This window comes from Pan troglodytes, chromosome 7 (assembly GCF_028858775.2).
Source record: "Pan troglodytes isolate AG18354 chromosome 7, NHGRI_mPanTro3-v2.0_pri, whole genome shotgun sequence".
NCBI classification, from domain to species: domain Eukaryota; kingdom Metazoa; phylum Chordata; class Mammalia; order Primates; family Hominidae; genus Pan; species Pan troglodytes.
This window is the reverse complement of record NC_072405.2, coordinates 134,458,493-134,477,890: the sequence shown is the minus strand read 5'-3', so window position 1 is coordinate 134,477,890 and position 19,398 is coordinate 134,458,493. Positions and strand designations below refer to the sequence as shown.

Sequence of the window (19,398 nt, the reverse complement as noted above, 5' to 3'; positions counted from 1 at the left end):
GTTAGTCCTGCTATGCTGGTCCATCTACCTTCCATTGAGGGCAGGAGAGGGAGACAGTTGACTAGAAAACCATGACCTTGAGAATGATAGGGTCTTTGCTGATATTAAGAAAATAAATTCTCTGGTCCCTGTTTGGCTCATCAAGCCTGTTGCCAGCTGATTACAACCTGGAGGCAAGGGGAATGGGTATTTGTCGTCCCATCTCCAACATGCAAGTGCCTTGATGCGCAGATCCCTTTAAAGCAATGAGAAAACTAAGGGTTTTTGATGTGGATGCTAGGTTGAGTTCTAGTGTAATGTAGCTCATTGTAGTATTATCAGACATGAGCTGAATGCTTTGTATATTGTGAATTGAAACATATGAGAGAAATTTTTATTTGCTGGGGAGACTGATTAGAAAATCAGTGAATTTGGGTAGTAATGGCTTGTGATTCTTGCAACAAGCTGGTGGATTTCCTAAGGGCAGGGTATGACTTGATTTGGTGGCTCTGGCTCAGTGAAGGCTGAATCAAGGTCAAACAAAGATGAGGCCTCTCACTGGAACCAGCTTTGGCAGTCATGGAGCAGGTGTGCTAGTGTACTATCTTCCCTCTGCTCGCTTTTGCCTCTGTAGCTCCACCATCCTCCCTTTTCCCACACTTTATCTAGACACCTGGCACCAGCCCTTGAGGAACTCTTCAAGCCCTAACCATGCTTCCCATCAAAACTGACTGTCCTGAGGTCCCTTCCCTCAGGGGGTGGCACAAACAGCAATGACGAATCGAGCCTGCCCATCTGGGTGAATTTAGTGTCTTGGCAGCTCCTTCTGCCTATGCCCAAGGTCCCCACCCTCCTCTAAGAGCCTGGCACTGATACTTTCTGAGTAGGAGTTTTACTGCGTTCTGACTCCCATCTTCACTTTGTCTCTTCTTCCTCTTTCTGATTTTCCCACGTTCTATCCTGTCTCCTTCTCTGCCTGGGAACTTCAGAGTCAAGGTCGAGTTGGATGGTCTTCCTGACTGGTTTTGGTCTCTACCCAAATTTCTATGAGTTTTATTTTTTATTTATTTATTTTTTTAAACTACCCCACATCTCTTGATTCCTGCCCAATCTTCAAGCGTTCTAAACCACCAAGGCCAACAGCACCTGAGAAACCAGCAGAAGCCCATCTCTGGCAGCCGTACCAGCCGGCCCATACTCAGAGCAGAGAGCAAGGAATTTGCTTGGTTCCCAAGACAACCATCGCAGATCTAGAGGGGGAAGCTGTTCAGTGACAGAGCAATGGGTTTCTCTACTGATTCCTTTCACTGGGGTTCTTGTGGCTTAAGAGATGGGCCCCAAAGGGAGGTTAGATATGGAGCCAGCATGTTAGATCACACAATGACTGGAATTTGTTCTGTCTCTCTGCAACACAGAAAGCAGTTTCACAGCCATAATCTCTGTGCTCACACCAAAGGCCTATGGGAGGGACAGCCATGGGCAGGAGGCTGATGCAGGCAAAAGAGCATCAGCTGTGAAGCCTGGCTGTTCAGGGTTCAAATTCTGACCCAGTGAGTCACTAGCAGAGTAACCTTGGACAGCTACTAAACCTCTCATCTAAATTGAGGAAAATGCCTTTCTCACAGGGTTAGGAAGATTAAATTATATAATGCATTAATACACTCATCAGGGAATGTGGCCTATTAAATAATAGGTGTTACTACTATGTCTTTTTTTAAAGTTTATTGTGGGATCAGAATATTGACAGAGCTGTATCGTTAAGAGCAGTATTCCCCTTGCTAAAACTAATAGGCAGCCCAAGCCTGGCTCCATCCAACCACCTCTTCCAATGCTCTTTAACTGGTGGTGCTTTATGACACCAAGCAATAGATGATGATTATTGTTTCCACTGAATACAGTAAGTTCCTTGATTGGTTTAACATACATAGACTGCCTGAGAGAATAAAAACATCACCATATAATAGGTTAATGGTGAATTAAGGTCTTCGTAGTTGTGGCGGGAGAAAAGGGTTGGCTGCTGGAAACAGTATGGTACCCTGGAGGCTGCATATGTACACACTTAAGAATTCACATCACCTTTAGCAGAAGATTAGAATTCAATGGATATGAATGCTTATGCAGAATCTTCTCTCCCCCGACATAAATTTCACAAGGAATCTCCTCCATTACTTGATCTTCTAGGGGCTGTTCAGGGCACTTGTGTCCCTGTTTGAAAGTGTAACTACTTTTCTTGAAGGTGCTATTAAATGTTTTCATTGGCTGTGGTTGTGCAAAGTCATTTTGGAAAGGAAGCTCCATGGAACTGAGGTTGGTCCTGCTTTGTTTGACGCTGGAGGTCAGCGACCCACAGTGGTGGTCATGGATGCACTGGGAGGTGGTGGAGGAGTGCCGCGTCTTCTAGTAATTGTTCAGTTCTTCTGACAAGTCTGCCAGATCTGCAGAAATGTCTTTGTCCCTTAGCGAAAACAGTTCATAATAAGGAGGATCAAACATTTCTTGGAACCCGGTTTTATGAAAAGCAGTTTTGCAAGCCATGACCTTTTCTTGAGGCTGTTTCACTTGTACTAAAACAGAAATAATGAGAAAGACCAAGACAATCTCTGAAGTAATGCCAATAACTGTCCCATGAGTTTCAGTGATTTGTTCAAATAGTCCTGCCTTTTCTCTTTTCTTTACAATGATTTTCATCCCAAGGGTATACACAATTTTGGACACCATTACAGACTAAAGGATTATTGATGCACATGTTGCTATGGCAAAAGACAGTGCTGCCTGTGCAGGGAGCTGATGATCCAGCAATTTTACTTTTAGCTATATACTCCAAAGAATGGAAAGCAGGAATTCAGTTACTTGCACACCAAAGTTCACAGCAGCATTACGCACAATAGCCAGAAGGTGGGAACAGACATGTGTTATGCTCAACAAAGGAAGTAAAGAGAATTTGAGCTAAGCCGACTACCTTCATCTGCCCACATTTGTATCACGCCTATTCCTGTTTTAAGCATTCCATCATTGGCCACAGTGCTGCGAAACTTGGCCTTCAGGTTTTCAATAGAACTGCTTTCATCGTAGACTGCAACAATGTCTCTCTTGGATTCATTTGAGTGCTCCATTGGATAATCTAGGAACCTCAAATCCTAGCTTTTGGAGTGGCTTTCATGGTCCAGATGCAATCAACGGCTTGGCCAGGTTTTGTTTTCTCTTCTTGTTGTACCTGACTAGAGTGCACTATTCCATCGGCTCTCAAGAGCTCAAACCCACAATCTCCTAGGTAAGTAAAGTCTGGATCTGGAATAAATGAATATTAGTTCTTTTCATCAGAACTAAACTTAATCCACATGAATCTCCCTGTTGATCTGATTAATGGAGGGTTTTTCATGCCGCAGTAATAATCTATAAGGGGAGAGAAACCAAATGGCCCATCTGGAACTTCCAAGGGATCAAACCGACACTCAAATGATGGCTCTATATAATAATGTTCATCGAAGCTCGATTCTTTCACGTGGAGCAGCTTCCAAAATGTAGATACACTCCTTGTTTGGTGGATATGAGACAGGATAATTTGGTGAAGCAAAATGACCTCATTGCTGGTTTGAATCCAAATGTCATACTGGATTGCAGGAATGTGCTTGATTCCAACATTTTGTCCATCTTTGAGGGCCGAGCAGAGCCCCTCCAGGGCCATGTTCCCTAGCTGCCCGGCGCTTCGCGAGGGGCTGAGGCTGCGGTGGCGCTGCTCCGTTCCCATAGCTGGCTAGCAGCTGCCTCCCCTTGGGGCAGGGCTCAGGTCCTGCCGCCTGCCATGCCCAAGGGGCGCCACCTCCTGCCCCTACACACACCCCCCATCCCCCCGCCCCGGACAGGCGCCACCTCCTGCTCTGCAGCACCTGGTCCCACGTACAGCCAGGGGTAGGGGGGCAGAGGAGTGCGGATGTGCTGTGTGGGATCACTGAAGTGTTACTACTATATTTCAGATAAAGAAACTGAATCCTTAACACGTGAGTCATTTGTACAAGGTCATATGGCCAAATCGTAGCTAAGCTGGAACTCAAACCCTGCCTACTGATGTCTTACAACCATAAAAGAGGAAGGGAGAGAGGAAACTATGTGTCTTAAGCTTCTGAAAATAGCTGTCGGTTTCCAGAAGATTATCATGCCATATACCCAAGCCACAGGTCTAGGTTTTAATATCCTTTATTGAGCACTCACTGTATGCCAAGAATTTAACTTTATTATCACATTCTTCATGGTTCACCTATAAGTTTGGGGCTATTACCCCCATCTTTCTATCTCAGAAGGAAGGTTAAATGTTTGAACTTGGATTTAAATCCAGTTCTGTGATGTTAATGGCTTGTTCTTAATCACTGTGCATGGCCTCTCCTTATGGCTCACATGCTCTAGTCCTTGAAGGGGTTATGATACAAAGCAGGAAAATAATACTAAACTTGGAAAAAGGCAGAAACCTGGTGTTACAGGTGGAGACAGGAGGCCTAGGGGAAGCGGAAAAAGCAGCTTTGGTAGGATTTGACCCTGGGGAGGACACACTCCTGACCTTTTTTTTCTTTTTTTTCTTTTTTTTTTTTTTTAAATAGAGTCTCACTCAGTTGCCCAGGCCACAGTGCAGTGGTGCAATCATAGCTCACTGCAGTCTCAAATTCATAGGCTCAAGCAATCCTCCTGCCTCAGCCTCCTAAAGAGCTGGGACTGCAAGTGCTCACACCACCACCCCTGGCAATTTTTTTTTTTTTTTTGTAGAGATGGGGTCTTGCAGTGCTGCCCAGACTGCTCTCAAACTTCCTGGCCTCAAGCGATCCTCCTGCCTAAGCCTCCCAAAGCTCTGGGATTACAGGTGTGAGTCACTGGGCCTGGCCCTTCCTCCTTCCTGTGTGCTTGTTCCTGATACATTCTTTTCTGCAGTCCCTGGTTTAAAAGATCCAGGCTTGAATCAAGTGCCAAAATATGGCTGCCAATGCTGGGAGTCTGTGAGCCAGAACCCCAATCTGATGAGAGTGATTTGAGCTAAAGCTCGACCACAGTTCCACAGCACTATCTTGTCAGTTAGGCTGCTTGGATGTCACCCTTGCCATTATCCTTCATTTTTTCCAAAGCAGCATTTCCCCATAAGGAATGACACAGACAACACCAGGGAATTGAAGAGTCAGTTGCCACTTGTTTTTGCATATCTATTCATGGAAGAAAGAATGTCAGGACAGTGACAAATCTTGGGCTTTGTCATCAGAGAACGGGGGTGGATTCTGGCTCTGCCACCACTTATTAGCTGTGTGACTTTGTAAAATTTACCTAACCTCTCTGACCATCTGTAAAATAGGAATAATTAGGGAAGAGGGGCCTGTGCCAAGGAAGACTGCACCAGTGATACCACCATCATCCACCATATCCCAGGATCTGATTCTTGCCTTGGAAAGCCCAGAGATGCACAATTGTCAGTGCCCAGGTGATGAGACCTTCCAGACTGTCTCAAGCTGAGTAAAATGCACACCTGAGTGAGGCAAACACCAGAATCCTGCTTGATTTACTTTACAGTGAAAAATAGTTCTGTCACATGGAGCAGAATGCTTGCATTAGCATGACTAGTCTGTTTGCTCCTGTCAACAACTCACTTGGGAGGTCAAACCTTCAATGGACAGTTGCTTTGATACGTATAAAGCAGAGAAGGCAGGCTTTGGATAATTTTGGGATAAGATCACTGGAGTAATTTAAAATTTGCTTTGAGGGCCTACTCTATGCCTGTTATAGGCTTGTGTCCCCCCCCCCCAAAAGGTTCATGCTTTGAAGCCCTAACCCCATGTACCTGAGGATGTAACTGTATTTGGAGATGGGGCTTTTAAATAGGAAATTAAGTTAAAGTGGGGTTGTTAGGGTGGGCCCTGTCCAGTCTGACTGCTGTCCTTATAAAAAGAGATTTGGTCACAGAGACGCATAGAGGGAAGATGGTATAAAGACACAGAGAGAAGACGACCATCCACCAGCTAAGGAGAGAGGCCTCAGGAGAAACCAACCCTGACAATACCTTGATCTTGGACTTCAGCCTCCAGAGCTGTGAGGATATACATCTGTTGTTTAAGCCCCCAAGTCTGTGGTATTTTGCTGTGGCAGTCCTACTAAATCATACACAAGGCAGCATGGTATAGGAGAATCTCTCAAAAATGGTCTTCCAATCAGCAGCAGTAGTCACACCTGGGGAGTGTTTCTAAAAACAAGGAGGGGGCCAGGTGCGGTGGCTCATACCTGTAATCCCAGCACTTTGGGAGGCTGAGGTGGGTGATTGCTTGAGGTCAGGAGTTCGAGACCAGCCTGACCAACGTGGTGAAACCCCCGTCTCTACTACAAATACAAAAAATTAGCTGGGTGTGGTGACAGGTACCTGTAATCTCAGCTACTCGGGAGGCAGAGGCAAGAGAATCGCTTGAACCCGGGAGGTGGAGGTTGCAGTGAGACGAGATCACGCCACTGCACTCCAGTCTGGGAGGCAGAGAGACTCGGTCTTAAAAAAATAAAAAGGAAGGGTGGGCACCAAAAGCTTGACCAGTATCAAAGGGTCAGTCCCCAGCAGGGAAGGCCGGGTGTGAGTAAAGCTCAGGCGTCCCCGTGGGTTTGTCTCTGTGCCCAACCCCAGTGATTGACTATGCTGAATCCTCCAGGGAGCATGGGAATGTCAAAGAGCTGTTCCACTTGAAATCTCTTCAAGACCATGGGATGAAGCAGGCCTCTCCCGGGGCCCTCCCGGAGCACACAGTGAGTGTGGAGAGAGGCATTGTCACCCTAGCTGGGCCGCAGCCTGGCTCTGGCACAGAGGAGTGCTTAGCTATTGTAGAAAGTGTGGCAGCCTTGGGAAATGGCAACGGTTCCAGCTGAAAACACAGGCTTTAAGTCACTTTGCTGAAAATCAATCTGCTGAAAGCTAATTTACTAAAAGCCCATTCACCAAATGACCTAGTTGTTGAATTATTTAGGAGTTTTTATGAGGCTTTTGTGTCATTGTGCCTGCCTCTGCCCTGCCTCTGCATAAGTCACATTATATATGAGTGGTGCTGATGTGCTGGGGGAGAGGGGAATGTTCTCAAACATAGGCTACTGCAGTCTCTATTTTTGTAGACTTCTATCCTGCCTCAGCTCCTGAATCTGGCCAGTCTCTGCCTCCTATCTACTATTTTGACTCAAATGAGGATATTTTCCTTTAAAAGCAATTTAATCTCTTCTGTATTTTTATAGGTATGTGCTTTGGCATTCTGTAAAGTTAGGATTGCTGTTGGCTGCAAGCCACAAAAAACCGGACTAACAAGTTAGAAGTTTTCTTTTTTTCCTTGTAACTAGAAGTCTGAATGAAGCAGTGCAGAGCTAAAGCTTTCTCATACTTCTTGATGTGCTGTCATTGACCTTGGCTTCAGTCCTCATGTGGAAAGGTGGCTGCTGCACCTCCACACATCACATCTATATTCCAGGCAGGAGTCAAGGGATGGGACAAAGGGCAAGCAAGAGCCCGACTACTCCTCATGTCAGAGAAACCAGAGCTTTTCAAAGCCCCAGCCAGCATACTTCTTACTGTCTGTCACTGGCCAACACTTGTCACCCCAGTCTGTGCTTCTGCCCACATACCTATTCCCACTGCTGTATCTGGAGGTGAAATGATGTTGGGTGAACTACCCAAGGCCTGGTTTAAGGTTTTATTTAAAAGCAATGTTTTACTCCCTGAGTGAGAGAATAGGACTTTTTAAGCAGCTGAAATCTATAGAACACATTGGGTCATAAGAATCTATGAAATGGGGTTATTACTGTCACTGTAATCTCATTTCTACCCATCAGTTGATGAGGTCTGAGGAAACTCAGTATACAGAGGTGAATAAGACATGATAAGCATGAATTCTAGAGCCAGATAAAATGTGTTCTGGATTACAGGAGAGATCAAACAAGGTGTACTAGGGTTTGGATGAAAGAAAGGAAGCCCCTCCTGGTGTAGAGGGTTAACATGAGCAGAGTGTCGTGTACCTCTAATGCTTATTTTTAAAATTCACATCACTGCAGATTTATTTCTATTTAGTGGTCACCTTTGCTACCTCTACATGCCTGGATTCTAATTCCTAAGTCTCTAGCTGAGCTTCCTGAATGCCAAAGGAAGAAAAAAGCCCCTTGAGTATTTCCTGACAGCCCCAGGTGGGCTCTTAGGAGCAGTAAGTGACTCAGAAAAACCATAAGAAAGATTCACCACAATCTGATTTTTGTTATTTTACTGAAAATCAGTTGGCTTACAGTTAGCAAGCAGTATTGTTAAATCATCATGAACATCACAAAGACTAGTGCAGGCAGAAAATTGGATAGTTCTTTAGGGAGAAAATAGTCTATTTCCAGTTACAATGCAATAGCTATTGGGAACAAAGAGAGAAGATGGTTTTAAAACCAAATAGAACTTTCTTATAATTAGCTGTGGAGCCCTAATTTCTTGATCTGTACATTGGGAATAATTATAGCCACATGTAGAAAGCATTATTGTTATTCACCAACATCCGGTTCTCCTCTGCTCTGAGCACAGGGGTCACTGTAGTTCCCTGCTCACTTGAAGTTGGGCATGTCCATCTAACTTGTTCTGGCCAATGAAATGCCAAGTCTTCCAAGTAGAAGGATTTAATAGTGTTGTAGTCTTATCACACTATTTTCCCTGACCCAGGAATTGTGGAATTAGTGTTGATAGGGAGGGTCCATATGATCAAAACAGCCTAGAATCCCAGCCAACATGTGGAGTGTTCCTCAGACTCAGAGCCAAATCTCTGAGTAAGAAATAAACTGCTAAGAAAAGGATAAACCTGTAAGATTCGAGGGGGGGATGTTTATTACTACAGTATGGCTTGTTACTACAGTATATCCTAGCCTATTCTGACTATCGACATCACAGAGATTAACATTATAGAAGATCTCCCATGGGAAATTATCTAGAAAAATAGTATACCTGCTGCAATAAAGATCTGACAATATTAGTATTATGTATTATTGAAGTACAGAAAAACACTTAGTAAGGATATTAACAAAAGGTGCTGGGAAAAAAAATGGATAGTCAAAAGCAAAGGAATGAAGTTGGGCTCTTATCAAACACTCTATACAAAAATTAACTCAAAATCAAAGACCGAAACGTAACAGCTAAAACTATAAAACTCTTAGAAGAAAACTTAGGGGAAAAGCTTCACGACATTAGATTAGGTAATGATTTTTTGGATATGACACTGAAGGCCCAAGCAACAAAAGAAGAAATAGACAAATTGGAGTTCATGAAAATTTTAAATTGGTATATAAAAGGACTATCAACAGAGTAAACAGGCAACCATGGAATGAGAGAAAATATTTGCAAGTCACCTGTCTGATAAGGGATTGATATCCAGAATATATAGGAAACTCCTAAACTCAACAGCAGCAACAACAAAAATCTGATTAAAAAATAGACAAAAGACAAACAGGCATTTATCCGAAGAAGATATACAAATGGCCAATAAGCACATGAAAAGACACTCAATGTCACTAACCATTAGGGAGAGCAAATTCAAAACCACAAGATAGCACTTCACACCCACCACCCACTGAAAAAGTTGTATCAAAAAAAACTCCAAAAATAACAAATATTGGTAAGGATTGGAGAAATTGGAACACTTCTGGATTGGAGCACTGCTGGTTGGAATATAAAGTAGTGTAGCCACTATGGAAAACAGTATGATAGTTTCTCAAAAAGTTAAAAATCAAATTACCATATGGCTCAGCAAATACACTTCTGGAAATGTACCCAAAAGAATTGAAAGCAAGGTGATAATAGATGGGATGTTGTCCCCTCTAAATCTCATGTTGAAATGTAATCCCCAGTTTTGGAGGTGGGGTCTGGTGGGAAGAGTTTGGGTCATAGGGGCGAATCCCTCATGACTTAGGGCTGTCTTCAAGATAGTGAGTTCTCCTGAGATCTGGTTGGTTGAAAGTGTGTGACATTGTCCCCATCATTCTCTCTTGCTCCTGTTCTTGCCATGTGAGATGCCTGCTCCTGCTTCACCTTCCGCCATGACTGTAAGCAGCTGAAGGCCTCACAGAAGCTAAGAACATGCTAGCGCCATACTTCAGGTATAGCCCACAAAACCATGAGCTAATTAAACCTCTTTACATTTTTTTTTTCTTGTTTCCAGTGGGGTTGGATTTTTTAAAATTTTTTTAGGTTCAGGGGTACATGTGCAGATTTGTTATACAGGTAAATTGTGTGTCACAAGGGTTTGGTTTACAGATTATTTCATCACCCCAGTAATAAGCATAATACCCAATAGGTAGTTTTTAAAATTCTCTCCCTCCTCCCCACTCAAGTAGGCCCCAGTGTCTGTTATTCCCTTCTTAGCGTCCATGTGTATTCAATGTTTAGCTCCCACTTATAAATGAGAACATGCGGTATTTGGTTTTGTGTTCCTGTGCTAGTTCACTTATGATAATGGATTCCAGCTCCATCCATGTTGCTGCAAATGACGTGATCACATTTTTTTATGGCTGCATAGTATTCCGTGGTGTATGTGTACCACATTTTCTTTATCCAGTCTACAACTGATGGGCATTCATGTTGATTCCATGTTTTTGCTATTGTGAATAGTGCTGCAATGAACATATGCATACATGTGTCTTTATGATAGAATGATTTATATTCCTTTGAGTATATACCCAATTACAGGATTGCTAGGTCATATGTTACTTCTGCTTTAAGTTCTTTGAGAAATCGTCACACTACTTTCCACAATGGCTGAACTAACTTACATTTTCACCAGCAGTGTATAAGCATCCCTTTTCTTTGCAACCATGCCAATGTCTGTCATTTTTTGCCTTTTTCATAATTGCCAGTCTGACTGGTGTGAGATAGTATCTCATTGTGGTTTTGATTTGCATTTCTATAACGGGTAATGATGTTGAGCATTATTTTTCATATGCTGGTTGGCCTTGTGTATGTCTTCTTTTGAAAAGTTTCTGTTCATGTCCTATGTCCACTTTTTAATGGGGTTGTTTTTCTCTTATAAATTTAAGTTCCTAATAGATTCTGGGTATTCGCCCTTTGTCAGATGCATGGTTTGCAAATATTTTCTCTGATTCCGTAGGTTGTCTCTTTACTCCGTTGATAGTTTCCTTTCAACAGAGTAAAAGGAAACTAAGGTGCAGAAACTTCTTAGTTTGATTAGGTCCCATTTGTCAATTTTTGTTTTTGTTGCAATTGCTTTGGCATCTTTGTCATAAAATCTTTGCCAAGGCCTATGTCCAGAATGATATATCCTAGGTTATCTTGCAGGGTTTTTATAGTTGTAGGTTTTACACTTAAGTCTTTGATTTTTGTATATGTTGTAAGGAAGGAGTCCAACTTCAGTCTGCTGCATATGTCTAGCCAGTTTTCCCAGCACGATTCATTGAATAGAGAATCTTTTCCCTGTTGCATAGTATTGTCAACTTTGTTGAGGATCAAATGGTTGTAGGTGTGTGGCTTTGTTTCTGGACTCTATATTCTGCTCCATTGGTCTGTGTGTCTGTTTTTTGTACCAGTACCATGCTGTCTGGTTACTGTAGGCTTGTAGTATAGTTTGAAGTCAGGTAATGTGATGCCTCTAGCTATGTTCTTTTTGCTTAGGATTCCCTTGAATACAAGCTCTTTTTTGGTTCCATATGAATTTTAAGATTATTTTTCTAACTCTGTAAAGAATGTCACTGGTAGTTTGATAGGAATAGCATTGAATCTGTATATTGCTGTGAGCCATATGGCTATTCTTACAATATTGCTTCTTCCTGTCCATGAGCATGAAATACTTTTCCATTTGTTTGTGTCATCCCTGATTTCTTTGAGCAGTATTTTATAATTCTTATTGCAGATATCTTTCACCCTCCCTGGTTAGCTGTATTCCAAGGTATTTTATTCTTTTTGTGGCTATTGTGAATGAGATTGCATTCTTGATCTGGCTATCAGCTTGAATGTTGTTGGTATATAGACATGTTACTAATTTTTGTATGTTGACTTTGTATCCTAAAACTTAGCTGAACTTATTAAATCTAGGAGCTTTTGGGCAGAAACTATGGGGTATTTTAAGTAAGAATCATGTCACCTGCAAGCAGAGATAGTTTGACTTCCTCTCTTCCTATTTGGATGACTTTTATTTCTTCCTCTTGTCTGATTGCTCTGGCTAGGACTTCCGGTACTATGTTGAATAGGAGTTGTGAGAGTGGAAATCCTTGTCTTGTTCTAGTTCTCAAGGGGAATGCTTCCAACTTTTCCCCAGGGTATGATTTTGGCTGTGAATTTTTCATAAATGGCTCTTATTTTGAGGTATGTTCCTTCAATGCCTAGTTTGAATGTTTTTAGCATACAGGGATGTTGAATTTTATTTAAGCTTTTCCTGCATCTATTGATATGATCATGTGGTTTTTGTTTTTAGATCTGTTTATGTGATTAATTACATTTATTGATTTACATGTATCAGACCAACCTTGCATTCCAGGGATAAAGCTTATTTGTATGTGGTGGGTTAGCTTTTTGATATGCTGCTGGATTCAGTTTGCTAGTATTTTGTTGAGGATTTTTGCATCTATGTTCATTAGGGGTATGGGCCTGAAGTTTTCTTTTTTTGTTGCATCTCTGCCAGGTTTGGGTATCAAGATGATGCTGGCCTCATGAAATGTGTTAGGAAGGAGTCCCTTCTCAATTTTTTGGAATAGTTTTAGTAGAAATGGTACCAGGTCTTGTTTATATAACTGGTAAAATTTGTCTGTAAATCCTTCTGGTCCTGGGCTTTTTCTGGTTAGTAGGCTTTTTATTACTGATTCAATTTTGGAACTCATTGGTCTGTACAATAATTCAATTTCTTCCTGCTTCAATCTTGGGAGATTATATGTTTCTGGGAATTTATCCATTTTTTTCTAAGTTTTCTAGTTTGTATGCATAGCGGTATTTGTAGTAGTCTCAGAGTTTTTTTGTATTTTTGTGGGGTTGGTTGCAAATGTCCCCTTTGTCATTTCTGATTATGTTTATTTAGATCTTTACTTTCTTTGTTAGTCTAGCTAGTGGTCTGTAAATCTTATTTATTCTTTCAAAAAACAAACTCCTGGATTTGTTGATCATTTGTATGGTTTTTCATGTCTCAGTTTTCTGTAGTTCAGCTCTGATTTTGGTTACTTATTGTCTTCTCACAGTTTCAGGGTTGTTTTGCTCTTGTTTTTCTAGTTCCTTTAGGTGAAATGTTGGTTGTTAATTTGAGATCTTTCCAACTTTTTGATGTGGACATTTAACATTATAAACATCCTTCTTAACATTGCCTTAGCTATGTCCTAGAGATTCTGGTATGTTTTATCTTTGTTCTTACTAGTTTCAAAGAATTTCTTGATGTCTACCTTAATTTCATTGTTTAACCAAAAGTCGTTTGGGAGCAGATTGTTTACTTTCCATGAAATTGTATGGTTCTGTGTGATTTTCTTAGTATTGATTTCTATTTTTGTTGTGCTGTGGTCTGAGAGTGTTCGGTGTGATTTTGGGTTTTTTTGAATTTTCTGAGATTGTTTTATGGCTGTTGTGTGGTCAGTTTTAGAGTGTGTTCTATATGCAGATGACAAGAATGTATATTCTCTTGGTTTTGGGTGAAGAGTTCTGTAGATGTCTGTTAGGCCCATTTGGTCAAATGTTGAGTTCAGGTCCTGAATATCTTTGTTTGATGCCTCAATGATCTGTCAAATACTCTCAGTGATGGGTTGAAGTCTCTCACTATTATTGTATGGTTATTTAGGTTTCTTCATATATCTCTAAGAATTTGCTTTATGAATATAGGGGCTCCTGTGTTGGGTGCATATATACTTAGCATAGTTAGGTGGTCTTGTTGAATTGAACCCTTCACCACTATGTAATGTCTTTGTCTTTTTTGATCATTGTTGGTTTAATCTGTTTGGTCTGAAATTAGAATAGCAACTCCTGCTTTTTTTTTTTCTGTTTTCTGTTTGCTTGGTGCATTTTTCTCCATCCCTTTACCTTGAGCCTATGGGTTGTGTTGCATGTGATGTGAGTCTCTTGTATATAGCATAGAATTGGGTCCTGCTTCTTTATCCAACTCGCTACTCCATGCCTTTTAATTGGGGCATTTATTAATAGCTTGTTTACAGTCAAGGTTAATATTGATATGTACAGGTTTTATTCTGTCATCATGTTGTTAGCTGGTTATTATATCAACTTGCTTGTGTGGTTGCTTTATAGTGTCAATGGTCTATGTACTTAAGTGTGTTTTCTTGGTAGCCAGTAACAATCTTTGCTTTCCATATTTAGAACTCCCTTAAGGACCTCTTGTAAGACAAATCTGGTGGTAACAAATTCTCTTAGTATTTGCTTGTCTGAGAATAATCTTATTTCTCCTTTTCTTATGAAGCTTAGTTTGGGCAGATATGAAATTTTTTGTTGGAATTTCTTTTCTTTAACAATGCTGCATATAGGCCCCTAATCTCATCTGGCTTGTAGGATTTCTACTGAAAGGTCTGCTGTTAGCTCAATGGGATTTCCTCTGTAGGTGACTTGTCCCTTCTCTCTAGCTTCCTTTAATATTTTTTTCTTTCACTTCAACCTTGAATAATCTGATGACCATGTATCTTGGGGATGGTCATCTTGTATAGCATCTCACAGGGGTTCTCTGCATTTCCTGAATGTTGGCCTCTCTAGCAAGGTTAGGGACATTTTCATGGATGCTATCCTCAGATATGTTTTCCAAGTTGCTTGCTTTCTCACCCTCTTTTTCAGGGATACCAATGAATCATAGATTTGGTCTCTTTATGTAATCCCATATATCTAGGAGATTTTGTTTATTCTTTATTGGTTTTCCCTTACTTTTGTCTGACTGAGTTATTTTGGAGAACTGATCTTTGAGCTCTGAGATTCTTTCTTCAGCTTGGTCAAGTCTGCTGTTAATACTTGCAACTGTATGATAAAGTTCTTGAACTGAGTTTTTCAGCTCTAGTAATTCAAGTTGTTCTTTCTTAAAACGGCTATTTTGTCTTTTATCTCCTGTATTGTTTTATTGTATTCCTTAGATTCCTTGGATTGGTTTTTTACTTTCTCCTGAATGTCAATCTTCCTTCCTATCCATCTTCTTCAATTTCTGACATTTCAGCCATTTTAACCCGGTTAAGAACCATTGCTGGGGAACTACTGCTGTTAGGAGGCAAGAAGACACCATGGCTTTTTGAGTTGCCAAAGTTCTTGCACTGGTTCTTTCTTATCTGCATGGGCTGATGCTTCTATCTTTGAAGTTGCTGTCCTTTGTATGGGTTTTTTTAATGTTCTTTGATGCCTTTGGGGGTTTGATTGTGGTATAAGGTGGGTTCAGTCAATTGGTTTTGAGTCTAGTCCACTGCTGAGTCTTGGAACCCCCTCTAATTAGTGTCACGTTTCTTTTTTGGGGGGTTCTGGTCCATGGGGCTCCCTCAAGTAGAGGCTGCAATTGGCAGACAGGCTGTATGCCTGCTGGGTCAGCCCTCATCTTCTGTCCAAGTGCTTCCCAGGGAAACACAGTGTTGCACCCACCTGCAGAGTTCAAACAGAAGTGGGACTGTGGGCTGCAAGCTGTAGTGAGTGTGGCCTGTCTGGCTGCAATAGGTGGGGATAGCTGGAGTTGCCTGTCCTGTCATTTAGGTATTTCTGGGATAACAGGAGGCTGTTCCCCTCAGGAAATTCAGTCAGAAGTAGGACTCCTGAGCTGGGAGCACTAGCAGGTGTGGTTCACCTGGCTATGAGAGGTAGAGGTAGGTGGAGTCACTGAACCCACTGTTTGGCTGCCTCCCAGAACAACAGGAGGCTGTATCTGCTGGCTACATTCAGACAGAAGCAATACCACTTGGTTGGAAGCTCTAGCAGCCCTTGCCCACCTGGCTACCAATGGCAGGGGTGGCCCATCCTGCCATCCAGCTGCTTCCCAGGACAAGAGGAGGCTGCACCTGCCAGCTGAGTTCACACAGAAGTGGGACCACTGGGCTAGAAGTCCTAACAGCCATTGCCTGCCTGGCCACCAGGGGTAGGTGAGGCCACCCACTCTGCCATCCGGGTGCTTCCTGGAATGACAAGAGGCTGTGCCTGCAACTGAGTTCAAGTGGAAGTGAGACCACTGGGCTGGAATCTCTAGCAGGCATTGCCCTCCTGGGCTACCAGTGGCAGGAGTGGGTAGGGTCACCCACTGGCTGAGTTCACACAGAAGTAGTCTGCTGGGCTAGAAGCTGGTGCTGAGCCTTGTCTGGTGAGAGTGGGCAGAGCAATCCTACTGCTCCCAGGCACTGTGACTGCAGCCTCTATTGGGGCCATGACACCAGTGCTGGTCTGCTGCAGACCTCAAGACTTGTAGAGGTCCCCTTAGACTCAAGAGTTTCTCCTGCAAGACATCCAGGTGGCTCTCTGTCTCAGTTTAGAAGCGTGGTTGGAGAGGTTGTGTTAGGGTGCCAGGGGGATTCTCCTATTCCCAGTTTTGCATAGATCCCTGTGAAGAATGTGAATCCCTCAGGAGGCTCTCACTCACTCACCCTTTCCCATGATGGAGAGGTTCTTCCAGTTCTGCAATGAGCCCAGACAGGCTGGTGCCCAGCTTCCCTCCTCTCTGCTCTCTGTGTTCCCTGGCTGCTTTGATGGATCCTGATGTGTTTCTCAGATGATCAGCCTGCAGAGTCAGCATTCACTAGCCCTTTCGTTTCCTCTCCATGACAGCAGTGCACATGAGCTGCTTCTAGTCTGCCATCTTGACCCGACTCCCCTAAACTTCTTTTCTTTATAAATTACCCAGTCTCGGGAATTTCTTCATTGTAATGCAAGAACAGACTATCACACAGTGTCTGGAGGAGATATTTGTATACCTATGTTTATAGCCACATTAATTACAATGGCAAAAAGGTGAAAGCAATTCAAATGCCCATGAATGGATAAACAAAATGTGGTGTTTTTATTTTATTCAGCTTTTAAAAGGAGAGAAATTCTGACACATGCTACAACATAGATGAACCTTGAAGACAGTATACTAAGTGAAATACACCAATCACAAAAGAACAAATACTGTATTAGTCAAATTCATACAGAAAGTAGAATGGTGATTTCCAGGGGCTAGGGGGAGGGAGAAATGGGGGGTTATGGGTACAAAGTTTCAGTCTTACAATATGAAAAAAGTTCCAGAGATAGATGGCAATGATGGTTGCCTGACAATGTGAATGTACTTAATGTCACAGAACTGTACATGGCCAAGTACAGTGGCTCACACCTGTAATCCCAGCACTTAGGGAAGCAGAGTCAGGAGGATAGCTTGAGCCCAGGAATTCAAGACCTGCCCAGGCAATATAGCGAGACCCCATTCTCCATGAAAAGAAAAGGAAAAAACAAAACAAAACTGTACTTGTAAAAATAGTTAAATTGGTAAATTTTGTGTTATGTATATTATACCAAAATTAAAAGTAAATTTTTAAAAGTTAAAGGTGAAATTTAAGAGAAGCTCAGGAAATAAAAGAGAACTTTTACTTGAAGATTCTAACTGCTTGGCTTGGTCCACCAATGCAGAGGTGCCTCCTGACATGAAATTCTCCATGGGCTTTAGCTCTAACTTGAAGAGAAATGTCATCACAAAGGGGCCTAGTGTTACCTGGTTCTTTATTGATCTGAGGTGAAGCAACTCAGACAAGGTACTGGAAGAAAGTGGCTTCATTTCTGTAAGGTCAAGGAAAGCTTCTTTGTGTCAGCTGGGATTTGATTCAGCTGTGTATAACACCAACACCCCCAAATAACTTTGGCTTTAGAAAGATAGGGGTTTATTTGGCTTTTGCATAGAAAAATCCAGAGACAGACCAACTAGAAATGGCTTGGCGACTGCACAATCGATGTGACCCCAGCTATCACACCACAGTTCAGATGGGATGAAGGAGGAAGAAGAAATGCATGGAGAGCCTGCCACTGAGTGAACTCCCTTTAATGAGATTTCCTAAAAGCCCTCCCCAGTGATCTCTGCTTACATAACCTTGGCTACCCCGAATAGCAAGAGACTGGAAATACGTGCCTTTAGTTCAGCACATTCTCCCCCAGCTACAGCTGGGATTCTACTTCCAAGAAGGAGGGAGAAACGGATGTTTATTTTGCAGCTAGCAGTGTCTGGGGTGATCGATACCTCCTTCTTGGTCTGTTTCTTCACACAACTAATTTCCAAGTTGTATGCCCGGCTGTGGGGAGCTCAGTTAAATGTCTGTACTCCGGAGTTTGTTTTCTGCACTGAGAATGGGGAGATTCTCACTAGAAGATGTGTCAAATGTGGGAAAAAAATTATTTAAAGGTCTAGGGTAGCATGAATGAGAGATGCCCATTACATTCTCTAACCATCAAATGATGTGGTTCAAGTAAAAAGGGAGGCTCAAAACATGATAGTGTTGTGTAAAACATTTGAGATGTTTCAGGGGTGCTAGATCAACCCCTAACTCATGAATGAACCTCAAAAAATCACTGAGGAATTTTCTGCCTGGAGGCAACCCTACCCACATTAAATAAACCATCAGGCAGCCTCTTAGGAAGGAAAGAGCAAAGGAGTAGAAAGGAGGCCTGGGCTTGGGTCTTAGGTCTGTTCCAAATGAACGGGTGATCTGGAGGTTCCTGTAGCTGTTTCCTCTCTACAAAATGGGATTCTTGGGAGAATTCATGAGGAACTGTATGTATTACTTTGTAATCTATAAGAGCACTGAAGGAATATTAGTTTGTTGCTTAGATAGTAAGCGATTATTAACTTAAATACCTATGATATAGAAGACAATACACTAGACACTTTATATAATAATGTTCCTCTACTTCTGTCCCCAGTCATCACATGCCCAACCCACACAATCCTGTAAGATGGGTGTTATCTTCATTTTATGCATCAGGAACATGAGATTCAGAGCCATTGAATAACTCCCTCCAGGTCATGCAGCTAGTAAGTGGCTACGCCTAAGTTTCAATGGCATTCTCTCCATTTCCAAAGCCCATTTTCTTTGTGCTAGTACAATGATGCAGAAACCACACAATGCTTCAGAAAAATGTACTTTTCTCAAATTGCCCTTTATAAACTAGGGAGAACAAAGAATGTAAAGAAACTACTGCTGCATTAAAGAAAAGCTGAACTTAAGAGTTTATGTGGCTCTCCTGAGGCTGGGATGTGGGAAGAAGTGGCAGAGTCCTGTCACATCTGCTCAGAAAGCACCTCATCCACTGTGCTTTCCAGGATTTAATCAGTCAGGGAAGGACAGGAGAGATGCTGTCCTTTTGTTTCTGAGATAATTGTCACTTGAGAGGTTGAACAGCAAATGAAAACATCTTGTTCTGAGAGAAAAGTGTCTGTGGAGCCTTCCCTTTCACATACCATAATCATCCCACCAACTTTCAAAGCTCTGCTGAATTGA

The 19,398-nt window shown here is 42.2% G+C and overlaps 1 long non-coding RNA gene and 1 pseudogene across 2 annotated transcripts in view; one reads left to right on the top strand and one right to left on the bottom strand.

Annotated features, from left to right (window-relative positions):
- The window catches only part of LOC134810692 (uncharacterized), a 125,743-nt gene that overhangs the window by 26,431 nt on the left and 79,914 nt on the right, over nucleotides 1-19,398 (top strand). The window lies entirely within an intron of this gene.
- On the bottom strand, nucleotides 2,069-3,727 carry LOC740104 (neuropilin and tolloid-like protein 2; annotated as a pseudogene).